The sequence below is a fragment of the Carettochelys insculpta genome, chromosome 16 (genome assembly GCF_033958435.1).
Source record: "Carettochelys insculpta isolate YL-2023 chromosome 16, ASM3395843v1, whole genome shotgun sequence".
Taxonomy (NCBI): Eukaryota; Metazoa; Chordata; order Testudines; family Carettochelyidae; genus Carettochelys; species Carettochelys insculpta.
Window position 1 is genome coordinate 13,925,402 of NC_134152.1, and position 17,184 is coordinate 13,942,585.

General features: G+C 45.6%; 1 protein-coding gene across 4 annotated transcripts in view; it reads right to left on the bottom strand.

Moving 5' to 3' along the window:
• The window catches only part of EMP2 (epithelial membrane protein 2), a 58,394-nt gene that overhangs the window by 29,433 nt on the left and 11,777 nt on the right, over positions 1–17,184 (bottom strand). The window contains exons 2-3 of one of the 4 annotated variants that reach the window (XM_075010841.1): positions 11,131–11,333; positions 7,887–8,000 (exon numbers count right to left, since the gene is read on the bottom strand). The exons of 2 other annotated variants lie outside the window; for them this stretch is intronic. The gene's annotated coding sequence lies outside the window, so the exon portion shown is untranslated. The remainder of the gene's footprint in view (positions 1–7,886; positions 8,001–11,130; positions 11,334–17,184) is intronic. One more of the 4 variants, XM_075010842.1, reaches the window with a different exon arrangement.

Genomic DNA, 17,184 nt, shown 5'->3' on the forward strand with positions numbered 1-17,184 from the left:
ACCACCGCCGCGCCGAGGGAAAGGCGCGCCGTTGCCCACACCAGGCCAGCCAGAACTCCCGGAAGGATGCCACGAAGCCCACATCCCCCAGCAGGCTGTTGTTGAAGTGCCAGTAGGCCAACCCCCGCTTCTCCAGAGACAGGGAAGCCTTCACGGCCACCAGGTGGTGGTCCAAGAAAGGGGCCGGCCGCACGCTGGAGGAGTGGGCCTGAGAGAGATGTTGCCGGGAGATGTAGATGCAGTCCAACCAGGAGTGCATGGATTTGTGGCTCACCACCTGGACGTAGGTGAAGATGGTGTCCTCGTCAGGGTGGTGGCTGTGCCAGACATCCACCAGGGAGCGATGATTGATGAGCTCCTGGAGGACATCCGCAGCTGCCTGGCACTGCTCCGTCCCCGTATGGTCCCGCTCCTCAAGGGTGCAGTTAAAATCACCGCTGAGGACCAATGCAACAATGCTTGGGATTCTTCCGGCCCAAGTGTAGGACTCTGCAATTTCCCTTATTGAATCACAATGTATTGGATTATGAACAGGATAACAGATGCCCATCAATGAGGCATTCAGTGGACACTTTTCAAACATTGATTTTGCTGATGATGTCACCCTCCTTTCACACCAACACAAAAACATGAAAGAAAAGGTCACAATGCAAGACAAAATTGCCTCTGGCTGGACTGAGCATTAACAAGGGAAAGATCAAGACAATGAGTATCAACCAATCCAACAACACCATCATTGCACTGGGAGGGGATGACCTGGAAAATGTGGAGAAGTTCATCTACCTGGGGAGTATTACAGGCAGAGATGGAGGAACAAACAAGGATATCAATGCCAGGATAGGAAAGGCAATGACTGCATTCAAGACTCTGTCCCATAAGGAGTTCACAAATAATATCTGCGAATACGAAACTGCAAATGTTCAACAAAAATATGAAGTGTGCGCTCTTGTATGGATGCAAGACCTGGTGTACTAAAAAGTCTTCAAATCACAAGCTACAGACATTCATAAACAGATGCCTGAGGTACATCCTTCACATCAAATGGCAAGACTTTGTCACAAACAAGGAGCTTTGGAACAGAGGAGGTTCTGGACAAACTGACATTGAAATCAAGAAAAGAAAGTGGGGATGGCTAGGCCACACACTCAGAAAATCATCATCCAGCATAGTCCATCAAGCTCTCACATGGAACCCACATGGAAAATGAAAAGAGGAAGACCTTGGACAACATGGAGAAGGTCTCCTGAAACTGAAGGACAACAACTGGAGTACTCCTGGTGCCGGCTAGAAGTTTTGTCCCAAGACGGAGTGAAGTGGAGGAAACTAGTGGATTATCAATGCTCCATGCAGAGTACAAGGATTAAATAGTAGTAGTTACCTTTAGCTGGACACAAGAAAAATAAGCAGTTTAGAACAACTGAACTGACCAGGACTATTCACGTACAAAGCTACTGCTAAGAATTACTTGTGGGATTAGACAAATTATTCTTGGCATACAGCACGTGTTACTACGCCACTCATATAAGTAGTCCTTGCCAGCTAAAAGTTTCTGGAGGGAAAATGAGGTAATGTTTTATTTACTTCATGACATTTAAAAAGTCAAATGCAAGCTGACCACTAGTAACACTGCAAGGCTGTGTCTACACTACCTCCCTACTTTGAAGGGAAGACGGTAAGTAGGGTGTTGGGAGTTTATTAATGAAGTGCTGTAGTGCATATGCAGCACTTCATTAAGCAAATCCCCCATCCCCCATGGCAACTTCGAAGTGTTAAACTTCGAAGTGCTGGCTCACATCTAGCTGCTGCTCACCCGCCAGTACTTCGAAGTGCTCAGGGTAAAATTTTGAGGAGTAAAAGTACTTCAAAGTACCCCGGACACTTCGAAGTACCGGCGGGTGAGCTGTGGCTAGATGTAAGCCGGCATTCAAAGCTTAACACTTTGAAGTTGCCGGGGTGCGGGGGGGGCGGCATGGGAATTTGCTTAATGAAGCGTTGCATATGCACCACAGCACTTCATTAATAAACTCCCAACACCCTACTTACCATGCACCCTTTGAAGCAGGGAGCTAGTGTACCCAAGCCCCAAGAGTCCTGTTGCACCTGGAAGGTTCATCCCCCCCCCTCTCTCTCTCCCCACTAGAGAGTGTGTCTATCTGTGAGTCTGTCTGTCTAAGAACTTCTCCTAAACCACAAGGGAGGGACCTCCAAATCTGGTATGCAGCTTCCTCTTACAATAAACTTAAACCAAGGTCAGGGTTTGGTTGTGCCTGGAAAATGGGAAGTGCTGGGAATTGGGCCATGAAAAGGGAGTGGGTCAAAGGGAAGAGGGAGGCAAAAGGGAGGGACACAGACAGGAGGGACACAATACTGAGAATGGCCACTGGGGGAAGCTGCAGCACCAAGAGAGTGCCCAGCAGGGATGGGGCTCTGCCATCTTGTCTGTTGTAAAAAATGGGTAAGCAGCCCCTGCGCCCGAAATCCAGAGCCTGTCTGCTTCCTGTGGAGCTCCTGCAGACTGAGGGGAAGGAGTTGGAGTGGGCAACACCCAGACAGCCTGCAGGTCATGGGTGGAGCTGGACAGGGGGCAGCTACCCAGAACCTGCTCCCCCGCACCCACAGCCTTGAGGCTGTAGTAGGGGAGTGGAGGCTAGAAGCTGGGAGGTCACCCCCAGAGCCTGGCCTCTTTGCAAGCTTCAAGGAGCTGCTGGAAGGGGAGCAGCCCCAGAACCTTGCTCCCACCTTAACAACCTTCAGGACAGGGGGGCTACTGCCCCTGGCAAAGCCAATCCTTGAGCAGCTGGAGGCTGCATTGGCCACAGCAGGCTGGGGCCTACTCACAGAGTGCTGGAGGCCACTGTTGGCCTGCTGAGCCCCATCCCCCACCCCCACCTGACAAGCACACAGCCCCAGGCAGGGAGTGCAGCTCTGGGTAGCAGTGCAACAACCCCCTGGGAAGGACCGCTGCCCAGGCAGTGCCACCCTCACTGCCACAGGTGGCCACAGTAAGCATCACCCACGTCCCACCCTCCTGCCCTGAGTTCTGTGACTCTCACCTGCACCTCCACTCCCAGCCTTGAGGTCTCCACACCTCCCAACCTTCTGCCTCTCCTCACTTCAGCCTTCATTTTTCTTCATTTTTGAAAAACACAGTCACTGAACTAAAGCATGTTCATTTTTAATTTGTTTTCAGAAAACTGCTGCAGTTAAAGACTTGAGCAATGCTGGGTACATCTGCTAGTATTTATATAAGTTTTGGGGTAGATATATTTGATCTACATGATAGAATATCACAATCACAAAAGCCTGAAAGCGGTCAGATTTTAATTCCAAGGCAAAACTTCAAAATGTCTTTAAGATAGCCAGGTGCCAAATGTGTTAAGTTGCTTCCAGATTTCTAATACTGGCATCGGTAAAGGGGCCAATACCTAGGAAGTGCCTAATATTTTGTACACCACTTCCCTATTTTGAATGTTTTAGGTGGACAGTGGGAAGACCATAATGAATATGCATCCACAGTTCAATGTCAAGCCTTTAACACCACTGTATGAACACTAAGAATTGCATAACACAGTGCCAAGATTCAGCAGTCAATGCCGCGTAACATATAAACACCAACTACTGAGTTATTAAATCCTACTGAACATATCCAGAGTTGAGACAATAAGCTTTTATAGCTATATGCATAAATTTCTGGACACAACAGAAGCTCAGATATTAACAACAAAAATTAGATATCCCTGTTTTATTCCAAAGATATGTTCAACTGCTACAATAGTTTGTTACAGTAGACAGGGATACTACACACAGCTTCCACTTGTCTTTTTTATTTCTGTGCCCTATGGGTAGGAACTCTTTGCACATTGTGCTTATTATCACAGCATGACAGGCTTCTAAGAGGTGGGTATACAGCACTTCCCCTCCCTCTGCCTGCTCTCCCCCATCATTTGAGATACACTTTTTTATGAGGTGTCATAGCAACTCGATTGCAAAGCTGGGAAGAGAATCCAGGTTTTATAATTGTTCTGTATTGGAACAAGCAGGAGGATTTTTGACAAAAATATCCCATGACAATGAACATCTTGTTTTTACATGCTACCTTAGTAGCAATTTACTATAGGGATCAATGCTGGTCTCTTACTTTTTAAAAAAAAAAAAAAAAAGCAACCTTAGCCTACTGACTTCTTGTCCATTATTTTAAATGTAAGGCCATACAGGTAGCCATGTTAGTCTGTATCTGTAACAAAAAAGCAGTCCTGTAGCACTTTAAAGACTAACGATGTAATTTATTATGTGGTGGATCTTCCAGAACTGAAGAAGTGGGTTTGTCCTAATAAATTATATTGTTAGTCTTTAAAGTGCTACAGGACTCCTTTATTGTTTTGTAAAGGAAAAACTGCTTGCTATTCTAAACATCAAGCAGAACTGAAGAAGACCCATGTCTGTTAATGCAGGACTCCTCTGCAAAAGAATTAGCACTGCTCTCCAGTTTAGATGTGGCAGGTTTCTTTCCACTGAGAGACTTCACCCTATCAGGAAGTTTCCTGACATTCCGTCAATTTCTCATCTTAAGACCCTTGCTCCTATTTGGAACACCCTGTTAAGCCCTATGCAATTTTAACTTCATGATGCTTATTGCCTCGGGGTTTTCCATTTCTCTGGCCAAACTGTTCCTTCCTCTCGTTTGGCAAGGTTTTTACTAGTTCAAAGCTTAGACCACTCTCTCTAAATTGACTAAAGACCCTGTTCTGGAAGGCATCTTAAGCATACCTCCCCTGCCCATCAAACTCTTTCACTATTTGTATATTCTTCAAGAACTGTGACCAGCAAAACCTCACCATGGAAAGATAGTAACTTTTATTCTGTGTTTACTGCACTGTGATGAATTTTTTTCCCTGCAGCTTCCATTTCTGTACTCTGCCTAATAATAAACATTAACTTTTTATGTCATTTCCATCTGGGCTCTGTACTTATGAGAAAGCAATGCCAGCCTCCATGTTTTCAGAGTACACAGAATCCAAAATTCACAGATCAGTATCTCTGTGTGCAGACTTTTCCAAGTTTCAAATTTTAATCCACAAGCAGCCACATGGACTCGTAAGAACCTTTGAATGTTCCTGCTCTAGGGTTGGAAGCAGATTATATCCATATTGCATCTCCAACTCATTTGATTGTGGATATGCCTGAACTACAAGGAAGTGGGGAAGTGAGGAAGTTGGTCTTACCCATGAACCTCATTACCTAATAAATAAATTTGTTAGTCTTAAAGGTGCTACAGGACTCTTGTTATTTGTGAAACTACAAACTAACATAGCTTCCCCTCTGAGTCTTCCACTCCCCTAGGAGGAGCCTTTGTGTGGTCAGCAGGGTAGCTGTTAAGCACCTGTGAATAACAAAAGCTTTGTCCCTCAATTGCCAATGTAGACAAAGTTTAACTGAGCTAAATCAGAGGCAGACAGGGAGAGAGGATCTTATTGAACTACAAGTCAGGGTGTATGTGGCAAAGCACCTTCCACGCATTTGAGATTTCAAATGAGAGCCGGAGGAACAGAAATGTCAGCTATGGGTTAAGATAAGATTTGATTTCAAGCCTCGGCTGCATTTTCTACATGGCATTAGTAATACAAAACTGAACCATGAGAAGCTTGTCCTACACTTAGGAACCCAAAGCAGTACAATTAAGACTACATGTTTTGAAGTTAGAAAAAAAAATTATGCACTGGCATAAGACGTTTGTTACCTTATGATGGACTTAATCACAAAAAAATAGATTTACTCAGAGTTTTTTTGCAACATTTCATAGTATCTTGTGACATGTCACACAGTTACACATAGGCCAGTTTGTTTTCATTGTACCTTTGTCCCGTGAATTTCTATTAAATTCATTGGTTTGTAAGAACAGACTAGAAGCTTGCATTTTTTTTAAAAATCTAAGATGCGTGACATGTCCAATGATCTTCAGCAAGAAAAGCAAAATAAACTGATTTGCTTAGCGGACTTCTTTTTTCAAACTAGCAAAACCTTTTTCTGCACATCTCTCAACCTAGGGTATGTGTACACTAGGAAACAGGTTGATTTTTAGCACCCAATTTGGTAAAGTGTATGTCCACTCTGGCACATGACTTTGATAGAGTGAGTCCCCATTAGGAGAGGAAGCTTTGACTTTGTAAGCAATGTACTGTGAATATCTTCCCACAGACCCTTCTGCTCCGTTGAATCGTGGCTTAAGTTACCAGTGTCTAATGGGACAAAAAATGCTGTGGGTGGTTCTGGGTGCGTGTTGTCAGCCTCCCATAGCGCACTTCTCTCCACCCCTTGGAAAGCAATGGCAAAAGTGTTTTTGGGTCCTTTTTTCATACCCATGTAGATGCCATTGCAAGGCAAGCATGGAGCCCATCCAACTTCAAATTGTTGTGGCAAGTATTGAGAGCAATGGAGACTGACGAGGACATGGACATACATAAATGTGAAGCACTGGAGAGGAGGAATGGGAGATACTGGCTACATCTGATTCTTTACATAGTGTAGCGCTGTTTTTGGTGCCATGAAACAAGCTCATTTGACCACATTGGTCTGCAGGGATGCGACAATCAGCAGTGGCAACAAAACTTCCTCATGTGTAAGTACACTTTTATGAGACTTAGTGAATTGCCTTCCCCTTCCCTGAAGTGCTGCAATACCAGAATGAGAATTGCTCTGACAGTTCAGAAGCGTGTGGCAACAGCCCTGTGGAAACTTGCCATGCCAGACAGCTACGAGTCAGTGGGAAATCAATTCAATGTGGAAAAAACTGCAGCAGGGGCTGCTGTGATCCAGGTTGTCAACGCAATCAATTTCCTTCTATTACGATTGACAGTGACTCTGAGAAATGTGCAGGATCTACTCGATGGTTTTGCCACAATGGGGTTCCCGAACTGCAGCACAGCGATAGCTGGAACACAGATCCCTATTTTGGCACCAGACCACCTTTCCACAGAGTACATGAACTTCAAGGGGTACTTCTCCATAGTATTGCATGGCGCATGATGCCCGCATCTTTAGGAACTCTGGTCTGTTCAGAAAGCTGCAGAGTGGAACTTTCTTCCCAGACCATAAAATCACCATTGGAGATGTAGAGATGCCAATAATGATCCTGGTAAATCCAGCTTACCTCTTGCTCCCTTGGTTCCTGAAGTCATACATAGGCAGCCTGGACTGCAGTAAGGAGCAGTTCAACTACAGGCGGAGCAAGTGCAGAACGGTAGTAGAATGTGCATTGGGCTATTTAAAAGCCAGGTTCAGGAGCCTCCTAACTTGGTTAGACCTCACTGAAAGCAACATTCCCCTAGTGGTGGCAGCTTGTTGTGTGCGCCATAACTTATGCGAGAGTGAGGGGGAAATTTTCACACCAGGCTGGAGGGCTGTGCAACTCAAGCAATAGACATTGCTTTTGTGAGCTTAGTCATTTTTATTTAGGGGACAGTGAAGGAGTTCATCACAGGGGCTTCAGGGGGTGAGTAAACAAGGACAAGTGGCATTTTGCTATCACAGGTGGAGGAATGTCAGCCTCCTGCTCTAAGAAGCATCACTGGGAGTGGAATGCAAGGCTGCCCTGGTGTTCCCTTCCTCACACATTCTGGGGTGCTGATGTGGGAAGGGTACGGAACATGGTACAGAGAACAAGTGGTTCATCATGGGCTGCAGTGGGTCTCTCTGCTGTTTTACCAGGCACTTCAGGAGCTCTGTTTGGTGCCCTCATCAGCTGTAACTTCTCCTGGGTCTGAACTTCATGCTCTCTGAGCACTCTCTTGTCCTCCCAATCTGCCCTCCTGTCTTCCAGACACCCTCCTTTCCTCCAGCACAGTTCTACTCCATTCATTTAACTGTGCACTGTCTGTGTGGCAGCTTACATGTGCTCTAGGAACACATCTTCCCACGTTTGTTTTCTCCTTCAGATCAGAGCCACTGTAACAGCTGTGGATGAGTGGATAAAGCCGTAGTCAATGAGCCCACTGTTAAGCACACTGCAACAAAACATAAGTGAACGCTGAAAATTAGGGAGATACATTTACTGCAGATAAATTTTACAACTCACAATAGGGATATGTTCTGTGCAAGGACAAATGTTGGCTTTTAAGCATCCTCTTTGCAGCAGGTACTACACAGCAATCTTAAGGGGCCTGCTTGACTTGGTTCATTTCCAGTCACTGAGAGGCACAGACTGGGGTATGCTTTCAAACACGTGATTCCAAAAGCAGTTGATACAGCTGTACACACTGCAAGTGGGTGTGACGGGGGGCATAGGGGCTGTGACAGTGGCAGTCACTGTGTGCATCCCCTCCCCACTTTGCTAAGACATTGAGTCTTTCCTTTTCCCCCAAAGGCTAGGCAAAGTAAGCGGGGCAGTACACATGGCAGTGTGACTTGTGGCTCTTGCAGTTGCCACCTGCTTCTCCTCCCTACTCTTCTAGGACAGTGAAAGCTTCCCTTCCTCCAGCAACCCAGGGAGGAAGGGGACAGGGCATGACAGTGCAGCTTGCGCTTTCTTCCCCGTGGGACACTAAAATTCTCTCTTCCCCCAGGAGCCTAAGGAAGGTAAGGGAGGGGACTGATTCTACCATGGCAGAGCAGCTTGAGCTATCATAATAGCTGAATGCTCCTTCCCCTACTTCCTCTATGTTGCAAAGAGAGAAATCAGCCTCCTTAGAATAACAAACCTTGCTAAGGAACAGATGTTAGCTGAATGGGGACACAAGACTGGTTGGTATGCTGCACTGCTCTGTAGTACAATGACATCAGATTACTTACTGGTGGTTTGGTGAGGAAAGGTGTCCTATCATGGAGATCAGAATAAGGCAGGCCTCCTCAAGAAGAACAATTAAAGAGTATCTGTCTGAGAGTTTTATGAAGATGTGCAGGGAGGATCGGTGTCCCCAGACACATTTACAAGTTGTTCTGGAGGCCCTGGGCTATGTAGGTACAACCCCCACCACAGATCATGCCGAACTGCCTTAACCCCCTTGTAGCATTATTAAAAAAGAGAACTCATGAGAGATGCCCTCCCTGCCATCAGATTCTGGCTGTGGAATGTCCTGGGAGCTGGCCATGAGATCCACAGTTTTAAAAAGTTCCTGGCTGTTGATGAGATCAGATGCTCTGTTTGCCTGCTGACCATTGCTCTCCTCCTTCTCCTCCTCATCCACCATGTCTTCCCTGCTGTTGCCAGAGGAATTTCCTGCCTGAGAAATCTCTTGGGAAGTCTCAAATCACTCTCGGTGGACAGTGGTTGGTTGCCCACCACCCTCAGAATCCCATGCAGCTGCTCATAGAAGCAGCATGTTTGCAGCAATGACCCAAAATATCAGTTTGCTTCCTTTGTCTGCTGGTAAACCTGCCTGAGATCCTTTATTTTCATATGGCACAGCTGAGCATCTCTGGTGTATCCTTTTTTTCACCGTGCCCTGTGAGATCATGGCACAGGTGTCTGTGTTTCTTTTGCTGCTTCGTAGGTCTGCCAGCACTGTTTCATCCCCCCACATAGCAATAAGCTCCTGGATCTCCTGCATGCTCCATGTTGGAGCTCGACTGTGACCCTGTGAATTCATGTGCAGATGTCCTGCCTGCTTCACTCACCAAGCTGGCGAAAAAGGAAATGAAATTCAAATGTTCCCAAGCCATTTCCTGCACACTTGGAGAGCAGTGGAGCTGAAAGTGGTGGCCAGAGTGGTCACATTGGGGCAGTGTGGGACATCTCCAGGAAGCCAAGAATGTCAAATTCACAGTGCTCTGTCTGCACGACCCTGAAGTTGACCATGCAAGGTCAATTTTAGCGTTACCCCTCATGCAAAGCAGGAGTATAAAAGTCGATCTTAGGAGCCCTTAAAGTCAGCAGAACAGAACCTGTAGAGTGGACTGACTACTTAGAAAATCAGTCTGACACCTAAATTAAACCTAATCTCTTAGGCTGGGTCTACATGTGCCCCTTCCTTTTGAAAGGGGCATGTTAATGAGCGGGTTTGAAATATGCTAATGAGGTGCTGCAATGGATATGCAGCGCCTCATTAGCATAATGGCAGCCACGGTGATTCAAAAGTGCAGCTTTTCGAATTGCATGCCGCCTGTGGAGACAGGACCTTCCGAAAGGACCCTCCAATTTTCGAAAGCCCTTCTTCCGATCACAGATAGGAAGAAGGGCTTTCAAAAACTGGAGGGTCTTTTCGGAAGGTTCTGTCTCCACAGGCGGCGTGCGATTCAAAAAGCCGTACTTTTGAATTGCCGCAGCTGCCATTATGCTAATGAGGCGCTGCATATTCATTGCAGCACCTCATTAGCATATTTTGAACCCGCTCATTAACATGCCCCTTTTGAAAGGAAGAGGCACGTGTAGACCCAGCCCTGCTGTGGACCAGGCATCACTAAGGCCTAAACATTGGGTAATATGCAAGACATACAATCAGAAAACTTAATATTGTTTGACTTTAGTTTTAGTATTTGACACTATTTAACAATACATTTGCAACTTAATAGTACATAGTGTAATTTTGGAACTAAATTAAGAGTCATTCCTTGTGAGGAGGAACAATAAATAGTAGACATTGGCTGCTTTTCTATTTGGATAAATGTCATTTTCTCTCATAAGCTAGAATATTAAAATAAGCTGCATAAAACCAAATGGAGTCTCTTAGACATTGTTTGGGACACTCTTTAGCATATTTCTGCAGTTATTTACAGCTTGAAAATATGCAGTAAAATGGGGCTACTATTTAAGTTGTTGTTAGCCAGATGTGATAATGGAAATTATCCTGGCATGTATAAACCATGGCTGGGCTTCCGTGATAACTTGGAACAAACCAACGAGATGTGCTAATGGTTCTATTTTAGCCTTCAAGGGTATTAAAATTTGCCTGAATAGGTAATTGTAACAGTGTCAATAACATCCATAATTATTAGGAGGAATTCAGAGTGAAGACTGAAATTCTGGTCCAATTCTCTTCTCCCCCCACCAGTACACTAGTATAAACCAGAATGCTAGACTGGTACAACAAGTATTTGGCCCCTTGACCAACTCCCATGCATTCCAGGAGTTGTTCTATAAAGACAGGTTCCTGCTCCCAAGTTCCTATCTACTCTCTTGCTTAATCTCGTAACCCTTACCCAGCAGTATCTCCAGTCTAGGTTAGATCAAGGCCATCATTAGGTCTTCCCTTCACTTAGTGGCAACAGGGTTCCACCTCCACTCAGTGACCGCAAAGGGCTCTGCTTCATACACTCTGCCTCCATGGGTAGTTATATATTTGGATATGAACTCTGCTGCATTCTCTTCCTGTCACACACAGATTTATCAACCTTTTGGCAGGCTGCAAGAGAAGTAGGAGGACAAGAACAAAACAAACAGGCCAATTCTAGTTTGGTATTTAACAATTGAATTAGGAATTTTACATTAGGCAACTAGATGTTAACATCTTAGACTCTGAATATATTACAAAACATTAGACCACTGGATCTATAAAGTTCTTAAGGAAACAAATGCAATATTTTTTTTTACACCATGAAGGAGACTCAAAGCTAGATTCTTTATTTGTATTAATAGCAGCTCACTTCTTTGAGTGAGAACTATGTTTTGGTTTGTAGCAATCATAGAGTTGCTGCCTGGTTCCCAGCTCCACACCACTCCTGGGAGCCAGGAAACTGACCAGCACCACAGCGCTTCTAAAAAATGGGAACTGAGTCACTATGCACACCTGATCATTGACCTGTTTGTAGCAGTGTAAAAAAATGCATTCCACAAAAGTAAATCCATACCCCAAACTCAACCAGCTTGTAGCATTACTAAAAATACTCACCAGAAAAGCCCCACTCAGCACCATTGCTGGACTCCATGGACCCCATAACTTCAGGTGTCAATGAGGAGGGTACTGGCTTGAGATGCAGTGTGAACAGCTCCAGACTGCCAAGCTCAGCTTCCACAGGCACCAGTTGAACATCAGTGGCTTCCTCTTCATCGCCTTCCTGCTCCTACTCCACCTCTCGGCTCACACCAGAGTCCTCAGGATGATCTCCTGAAGAGTCCCTGTTAGCTCTGGGGACCTTGGTTGGGTCACTCCCAAGAATTCTGTCCAGGTGCTCAGAGAATTGGCACATCTTGGCTGTGTCTACACGTGCCCCAAACTTCGAAATGGCCATGCAAATGGCCATTTCGAAGTTTACTAATGAAGCGCTGAAATGCATATTCAGCGCTTCATTAGCATGCGGGCGGCAGCCGCGCTTCGAAATTGACGCTCCTTGCCGCCGTGCGGCGCGTCCAGACGGGACTCCTTTTTGAAAGGATACTGCCTACTTCGAAGTCCCCTTATTCCCATGAGCTCATGGGAATAAGGGGACTTCGAAATAGGCGGGGCCCTTTCGAAAAGGAGTCCCGTCTGGACGCGCCGCGCGGCGGCAAGGAGCGTCAATTTCGAAGCGCAGCTGCCGCCCGCATGCTAATGAAGCGCTGAATATGCATTTCAGCGCTTCATTAGTAAACTTCGAAATGGCCATTTGCATGGCCATTTCGAAGTTTGGGGCACGTGTAGACACAGCCCTTGAGAGCATGAGCCTGATAGCCTATTGCCTTCTCTGACTTTATGGTAGCTCTGCTGAAGTGCCTTTACTTTCACCTGGCATTGCTCAGTGTCCCAGCTATACCCTTTAGGAATCATATCATCTGAAATCTTTTTGTAAATGGTGGCATTTCACTTGCAGACATGCAGTCTGCTCATTACTGATTCTTCTCCCCAGACAGAAATGAGATCCAGGATCTCGTTGTGAGTCTGAGCTGGAGTACTTTTTTGACCCTGAAAACTCACATCCAGAGAAGAACCCTCAGTACTCATGATGGCTGGATGCAATGGATGGATGTGATGGATGGCTGAGGTGTGCTATCCATGCAGGTCAGAAAGAAAATGAATTCACTTTCCTGATACAATTCAAATCCAAATTTGTGGACTTCCTGTTATCTTACTTCTTGCACACTTGGAGAGAACCTGGAGATGCAACTGGCCAGAATGGACAACTGTGGGGCATTGTGGGATACATGTGGGACTCCTTTGGAGACCAATAAAACAGGTTTAAGTGGAAGCTGTTTCTACACTACCATTAATCTGAATGCTTACATTCAAACTTCCCATTAATGTCACTCGGGTTGGGTAAGTAAGAATATCAGCTGCAGCACCCCCTAAATTTGAAATAATGGTATTTGATGTGTTAACAATCACAATTTAAAATCAAGCTAAGTGCCTTAGATTCAAATTTATGTTGTAATGTAGACATAACCTCACTCTGTCACACGTCATACTGTACTAAAATTAGCATCTGTTTAGCAAAGATATTAGGCATTGAATCTCTATTGTAGTTCATTATTTGCATGTTCATTTGTAACTGTAAATGGAAAAGAATGAAACCCAAATTTGGTTTTCATTCTTGTTTTAGGCCTGTTCTTGTGAGATGTTTGCCATCCTCAGTTGCGGGGGTATTAAAGATGACTCTTGCCTATGCCATGAGTTTTTGTGACGCAGGAATCCTGTCTTCAAAAAACCTCTCTTAACCTCTTCATCAGATAATGTTGCTCAGCACAACCAGTATGAGCATATGGCTCTTCCCTTTGTGTTCAAAATGCAGTCACATGGCTTTGGGAAGAAGCTAATGGGAGCTAGTCTTTAACTGGGCATCCTACATGGAGCAAGACCAGATGGAGTGATTAGTGCTCCAGACAATCACAGGCCAAGAGAGGTTTGCAGTAGCACAAGAATTAGTGACTTGTAATTGTAGGAAACTACAGTTCATTGGTGGCCTTTCTGAAAACACCATCCTGGCCACCATGGATATAGGAGCCCTTTAGTCCAGTATCCCACATGAGGACGGACTTCAAGCTGTTAGGAACATTATCCCTGATGAAGCCAAGGTACAAATGGTGGTACAGCTTTGTGACTTTGTCCTCACCCACAACTATTTCAGATTTGAGGACAATTTATACCTTCAAATCAGTGGCACTGCTATGGGCACTCACGTGGCACCACAGTATACCAACATTTTTATGGCTGACCTTGACCAACGCTTCCTCAGCTCTTGTCCCCTAGCACCCCTGCCCTACTTGCACTACACTGATGACATCTTCATCATCTGGACCGATGGGAAAGAGGCTCCTGAAGAGTTCCACCATGATTTCAACAGTTTCCATCTCACCATCAACCTCAGCCTGGACCAGCCCACACAAGAGATCCACTTCCTGGACACTACTGTGCAAATAAGTGATGATCACATAAACGGCACGTATACCGGAAACGCACGGACTGCTACATGCCTCCAGCTTCCACCCAGGGTACATCACACAATCCATTGTATACAGCCAAGCATTAAGGCACAAGTGCATTTGCTCCAATTTCTCAGACAAAGGCAAACACTTACAAGACCTTTACCAAGCTCTCCTGAAACTACAATACCAACCTAAGGAAGTGAAGAAACAGATTGACGGAGCCAAATGTGTACCCAAAAGCCACCTGCTACAAGACAGGCCCAACAAGGAAAACAACAGAACACCACTTGCCATCACATACAGCCTCCGCTAAAATCTCTCTAGCACATCATCCGGGATCTACAACATATCAGCTGTGTCTACACGTGCACGCTACTTCGAAGTAGCGGCACTAACTTCGAAATAGCGCCCGTCACGGCTACACGCGTCGGGCGCTATTTCGAAGTTAACTTCGACGTTAGGCGGCGAGACGTCGAAGTCGCTAACCTCATGAGGGGATCGGAATAGCGCCCTACTTCAACGTTCAACGTCGAAGTAGGGACCGTGTAGACGATCCGCGTCCCACAACGTCGAAATTGTGGGGTCCTCCATGGCAGCCATCAGCTGGGGGGTTGAGAGACGCTGTCTCTCCAGCCCCTGCAGGGCTCTATGGTCACCGTGGGCAGCAGCCCTTAGCCCAGGGCTTCTGGCTGCTGCTGCTGCAGCGGGGGATTCATGCTGCAGGCACAGGGTCTGCAACTCGTTGTCGGCTCTGTGTATCTTGTGCTGTTTAGTGCAAGTGTGTCTGGGAGGGGCCCTTTAAGGGAGCGGCTGGCTGTTGAGTCCGCCCTGTGACCCTGTCTGCAGCTGTGCCTGGCACCCTTATTTTGATGTGTGTTACTGTGGCGTGTAGACGTTCCCTCGCAGTGCCTATTTCGATGTGGTGCTGCGCAACGTCGATGTTGAACATCGACGTTGCCAGCCCTGGAGGACGTGTAGACTTTATTCATCGAAATAGCCTATTTTGATGTCACCACATCGAAATAGGCTACTTCGATGTAGGCTTCACGTGTAGACGTAGCCATCCTGTGTTAAGAGTTAGATTGGAGTGTTACAGCTTTTATGTGTATCAGAGAGGTATCCGTGTTAGTCCGTATCTTCAAAAACAACAAGAAGTCCTGTGGTACCATATAGATTAACAGATATTTTGGAGAATCAGCTTTTGTAGGCAAAGACTTCCAGTGAAGCAGGTGCTTGCTCTTGAAAGCTTATGCTCCAAAATATGTTAGCTTTTATGTGGTTTCTTTAAATAGACTCCATTTTGTATTCTGCTTCTTCCCCCAAATAAGGAGGGAAGATTAAGGTGCGAAAATTAGGGCAGGGAATTGAGCTTAGTCTGCCCAGAGACAAGAGCACATATGAAAGGTGGAGCCCGCCCTCCAGGGCCTCAGTTTGTTGCTTCTTCTGTTGCAAACTCGAGCATCCCCTGTCACAGCTGGTAGCTAAGGTAGCAGCTACATGCTGCTAGGCCTCATAGGCCAGTTTGGCAGAGAACTAGGGAGAGGATGACTGATAGCTAGGGGAGCAGTCAGAAGACTGCTAGGCCTCATAGGTCAGTCCATTTGAGTTCATTTTATTTTATTTTTGTTGAAGAGACTTTGTATACACTCACACACACCCCGGAAGATCATTTCCTTCTGGCACTCTCCACACAAGACAGTGAGTCAAGGGTAGAAGAAAGAAGATGGAGGAAGATCATATCCTTATTTGATGGTTCCTGTTCCCAGCCCACAACATCTCTGAAGGCTAATCCCTGAATTCTCCTTTCGCCTGGAAAATGGTACTGTCTGATTCATCTCTTTTTGTAATTTCCTTTGAGGATTTAATTTAGGCTAACATCCAAGCCGTATATAATGTATACCTTTAAGTTATAAGGAGTCCTAATTCAGTTACTATGTTGTATGAGATTGTTTATATAACACCTTCTTGAAATAACACCTTGTTATCTTTACTCCACTACCTTGTCATAACTACACAACAACCGATGATAGAGGCGGAGAGGGTCGAGCCTTGCAGATTAGCCCATCATCTGATAAATTCTGTAATTCTGTCTTGGGCTAACAGCTGGACAATGATTGTTCACTCAAGCAAACCTTGAGAGGCAGGCCAGTCCTCGCCTACAGACAGCCCACCAAGCTTAAACAAATTCTCACCAGCAGCTATAGACCCCACCACAGTAACTCTAAACCTGGAACCAATCCCTGTTACAAACATTGCTGCCAACTCTGCTCACATGTCTACACCAGTGATATCATCACAGGACCTAACCACGTCAACCACACCATCAGGGGCTCTTTTACCTGCACATCTACTAATATAGTATATTCCATCATGTGCCAGCAATGCCCCATTGCAATATATATTGGCCAAACTGGACAGTCTCTATGTAAAAGAATAAATGGACACACATCAGACATCAGGAACGGTAATATACAAAACCTACAGGAGAACACATCAATCTCCCTGCACACTCAGTGACAGACTTAAAAGCAACAATCCTACAACAAAAAAACTTCTAAAACAGACTCCAAAGAGAAACTGCCGAGCTGCAATTCATTTGCAAATTTGACACCATCAACCAAGGACTGAACAGGGACTGGGAGTGGCTGGCCAATTACAAAAGCAGTTTCTTCACTCTTGATGTTCACACCTCCACATTAGCTTCTGATAATGGGCCACATCCTCCCTGACTGAATTGACCTGATTTCTCCTTTGTTCATGTTCACAACTCCACATTAAGTGCTGATAATGGGCAAAATCCTCCCTGACTGAACAGACCTTGTCAATTTTTACCCTCCCCTTGACTGAAACTCCCTTCTTTTCACAAGCCTATATTTAAACCCTCTTCTGGAACCCCCCCCCCCCACTCATACATCTGA